Consider the following 4,994-nt stretch of genomic DNA (forward strand, 5'->3'; position numbering starts at 1 on the left):
AAATGTGTAACCAAAGAGATCTGAGACTTCTTTTGACAGATGGAGAACTAAATATTACTAAACTAGCAGAGATATATGAAATGCAGAGATTTTATTTCGTTTTTGTTTTTAATTTTTGTCAGCTTTATTGAGCTATTGTAGACATAACATATGTAAGATTAAGGTATATATTGTGATGGTTTGACACATGCATATATTGCAAAATGCTTACCACGATAAGGTTAATTATCACCTCTATCCCCTCACAAAACTATGTGATTTTTGTGTGTGGTGGTAACATTTAAGATCTCTCTTAACTTTCGAGTGTATGACACAGTATTGATAACTATAGCCACCATGCTGCAGATTAGATTGGAAGAACTTAGTCATTATATAGCTGAAAGTTTTTACCCTTTGACCAACATCCCATTTCCCTCACCACCCAGTCCCTGGCAAATACCATCCTACTCTCTATTTCTATGAGTTCAGCTTTTTTAGATTACAGATATAAGTGAGAACACAGAGTGTTTGTCTTTGTCAGATTGATTTTTCTAGCATACTACCCTCAAGGTCCATCCACATTGTCACAAAAGGCAGGATTTCCTTCTTTTTATGGCTGAATAATATTCCGATGTGTGTGTATGTGTGTGTATGAACATTTCTTTGTCCATCTTTTAAAATTTTATTCATTTTAATTAGTTTCAAATGTATCGTATATTGATTAGTCATCTATATAGTTCATAAAATGATCCCCCCAATTGCTCCCTCCCTCCCCTGGCCCTCCACCTAGCCAACATATTAACGCTAACTGCATTTTCTATGCTGTGCTCCCCATTCCCGTGATCATCTATCAACCACTAATTTGTACTTCTTTAACCCTTCACCTCATTCTCCCAGCCCCCCAACCCCCCTCCCCTCTGTCCGTCACCAAATTGTCTACTATATTTGTGAGTCTGTTTTTGATTAGTTTGTTCTTTTTGTTCCTCAGATTCCTCATGTAAGTGAAATTATATGGTATTTATCTTTCTCTGTCTGACATTTCATTCAGCATAAGAACCTCTAGGTCCATCCATGTCGTTGCAAATGGTAGTATTTCATTTTTTTAATGGTCGAATAATATTTCATTGTATATATGAACCATAATTTCTTTATCCAATCGTCTGTTGATGGGCATTTAGGTTCCTTCCGTATCTTGGCTATTGTAAATTGTGCTGCCATGAATATTGGGGTGTGTAGATCTTTATGAATTATTGTTGTGGTTTTCTTTGGATAAATACCCAGAAGCGCAATTGCTGGGTCAAAACGTATATCCGTTTTTAATTTTTTTTGAGAAACCTTCGTACTGTTTTCCATAGAGGCTGGACCAATTTGCAATCCCACCAACGATGTATGAGGGGTCCCTTTTCTCTGTATCTTCACCAACGCTTGCTGTTTTTTGATTTATTGATGATAGCCATTCTGACAGGTGTGAGGTGATATCTCATTGTGGTTTTGATTTGCATTTCCCTGATGATTAGTGATATTGAGCACCTTTTCATGTACCCATTGGCCACTTGAATATCTTCTTTGGAAAAACATTTATTCAAGTCCTTTGCCCATTTTTGAATCAAATTGTTTGTTTTCTATAGAGTTGTCTGAGTATCTTATATATTTTGGGTATTAATTCCTTATTAGATAAATGATTTGCAAATATTTTCTCCCATTCTGTAGGTTGCCTTTCTATTTTACTGATTGTTTTCTTTGCTGTGCAGAAGCTTTTTAGTTTGATGTAGTCCTACTTGTTTATTTTTGCATTTGTTGCTGACACTTTGGGCATCATGTCTAAAAATTCTTTGATAAGATCAATATGTCAAGGAGTTTTTCCCCTGTTATCTCAGACCCCAATGTCCACCCACCCTTTTCCTTGGTTCCACGGCTTTCCTTACTCTGGCATTGCCCCGCTTTTCATTAATTAACTAATTAATTCTCTTAACAAACATTGATTGAGAACTTAATATGTTCCAAGAAATGTTCTCAGGGCTAGCAGCAAAACAGTGAACGAAAGAAATCAGGTCTCTGTTTCCATGAAGCTTACATTTTTGCATTAGGGGGTGGTGGTAATGTCAGGCAACAAAAATAAAGAAGACAATAATTACAGATTGTGATCATTGATGTGAAGGAGAGAAAACGAGAGTGAGATAGGTAGACAGCAAAGGCTTCTCTGAGGAGGTGACATCTGAACTGAGACTTGAGAGTGATGAAGAGGCAGGCACTAATGAGAACCTGGGGAAAGAGTGTGTTTCTGACAGAGGGAACAGCAAGTGCAAAGGCCCTGAGGCAGTGCAGAACTTGGCATGCCTCAGGAACAGAAAAGAGGCCATGTGGCTAGAGTGTAATGACATATAGGGCACCAGCTGTGAATAAGACGCAACTCTAGTCTCCTGGCACATTTTTCCCCCTCATTTGCTCAGACTGCTTGCTTCCTTACCACACTATTTCCCTCTGCTTCTCAGAATCTTTCCCACCTTTCAAGACCAGGGCCTGCCCATCTCCTCCTGGAAAGTTCCCTGACTCACTCAGCTCTTAGGCACAGGGGACACGCAGTATGTGTTTGGAAGCAGGCAGCTCTGTCCATTCTCTTGCCTCCTAAGCCCGTGTTTCTCGAGGTATGGTCTTCAGACCACCTGCACCACAGTCCCCTAAAATGCTCCTAAATTTTAAAAGTGTTTTAGTGAAATATTGCATTTATACAAATAGAATAATGTATATCATACGCTCACAATCTACTTTTAAGAATTTTACTCTTTGTGCATATTAGCTTCAGTTCTGTTTTTGGTTTTTCAAGAAATTAAACACATTGCAAATACAGGTGAAGCTTGAGTGATTATCAAAAGTTCAGATTCTGGGGCCCCAGCCTGGATCTACTCTATCAAAAATCTCTGGAAGTAGAGTTGGAAATGTGCATATTTTATCATCCATCCCCACCCCCCACTGATTCCTATGCATAGTGAAGACTGACGATTACTGATATATGCCAATTAAACTTTGCCCCATCCAAGCAGTTTTCTGTTCTTCCTTATAGTGAACCCAGGGGTTCTCAATCTTTACTATGCAACAAAGTCACTAGAAAGACTTTTCAAAATGCAGGTGCCCAGGCTCCTCCATAACCTTGGAAATCAGACTGGGGCAGGAATCTCAGGCAACTGTATTACCAAATCCCCTAAGGTGGGTTTTCGATGGTAGCAGGGCTTGGGGTGTGGGGGAGAGTGGCCGGGGCGGGGGGGAGGGGACTCATCTCCCTTCTTCCATTTAAACACTCCTGGGATCATCACAGTCAGATACCTTCCACTCGCTCTGTCCCATAATAATGTCAACAAGTATTTCTCACGCCCCTGCTGGGTGCTGGGCAGAGCTGCTAGTCAGAGACATTGATCTGGCATAATAAGGAAGAAGCCCTGACCCATGTCTGGGACATACTTATACTGAAAAAAAATTATTTCTTGTTTATCTGAAATTCAAATTTAACTGGGAGTCCTGTGTTTCATCTGGCAACCGTACTTGAGGAAATGTCTTCTGCTTTTGCGAACCTCAGTTTCCCATTTGGAAAATGAGGGTGCTTGGCTAGATGACTTCAATGGATCCTTATGGCTTGAATGTTTCAGCAGTCAGATTCAGACACATCCCATAGCTCTGGGAGCCTGCCCTCCTCACCCCACCAGGGGGCGCCCTGACCCTCTCAGTTGCCTTGCTGGTTTATGGCTTAGGGAAGAGGAAGCTGGTCCCTTTGGCTCTGGGGGGAATTCTGGAAACCAGGTTGTGAGGCCTCGATAACCCTACACCCGTACTCATCCTCTAGAACATCCCATTCAGAAGGAGAGAAGAGGAGATCTTATAGTCTCTGAGGATGAGACCATCTCATCCAGCTCACCCTCTTTAGAAGGGGAGATTGGGACCCCTATAGGAGAAGGCACTTGTCCAGGCTGACACTGCTCTCCTAGAAACTAGAATCCTGACTTGCCATTCAGGGCTCCTTTACCTCCTTGGAGTGCTTTTATTTTTCTGTTTTCTGCTGGACATGTTTAACCCTGCCGTCCTGTAGCCAAAACTAATGCAGACAGCAGGACGCCCTGCACAGCCTGACTGAGACTTCTGAGGCCCTTCACAAAGAGAGTGTGGCCTTGAAGCAGGAAACCTTACAAATGAGAGAGGACCAGGAACACAGGATCAGTCTAGGCCGTGGGGAAAGGGCAGGTCTCTCACGTTTAAGTTGGAATGATGACGATAATGATGATATTGATCTTCCCCTGTGTCACACAATGACCTGTGAGGCAAGAACCTCTATCATCAGGATTTTACAGATGAGGAGACAAAAGCTCAGTGTTAGCTCATTGGACTAAAAGGGCTCAATCCAGTTCTGCAGCAGATGTTGGGAAGGAGGGAGGCTTCTGTTAACAGGGACCTAGATGATCTGCAAAAGACCCACATCCCGTTCATGGTGAAGAGGAATTGCATAAGGGGTGGGATACCCACCACTTTGGCTCAGGAGACGATGTTAAGAGACTTACAGATTTGGCATGAATTAGCATTGAATTCATTACGACTCAATTCTCATTTGGACCATCTGATTAGCAAAGAGGAAGTCTCTTAGATTTCTTCTAACAAGAAACAGAGCATCCTTTAAGCCCAGGGCATATGTGTAACATTGATTCATGATTGTGTAACATTGTTTTTTCATTGTAATTATTTTTTATTGTATTTATCTTTAAGGTTTATCTCGATTTATGGTAAATGATACTGATTTTCCACCCAAAGTAATGATATCATTTCTTTTAAATGGTTTCGGGGTTTTTTTAAATAAGTGATTTGATTTAAAGGGGTAGAAAGCACAGATCAAAGGAGGATGTGGAAACACTGCCTTTAAGGATTCTGGGTTCCAAGGGCCCTGTTAATTCAGCTGATTAGTTTTTGCCACAGACAACAGGGGTGCAGCCCCACTCTGCCCTCCCAAGGCCATGGGCTTATTCATGCTTCATGCC

The sequence above is a fragment of the Pteropus vampyrus genome, unplaced genomic scaffold, assembly GCF_000151845.1.
Source record: "Pteropus vampyrus isolate Shadow unplaced genomic scaffold, Pvam_2.0 Scaffold185, whole genome shotgun sequence".
In the NCBI taxonomy this organism is placed as follows: Eukaryota; Metazoa; Chordata; class Mammalia; order Chiroptera; family Pteropodidae; genus Pteropus; species Pteropus vampyrus.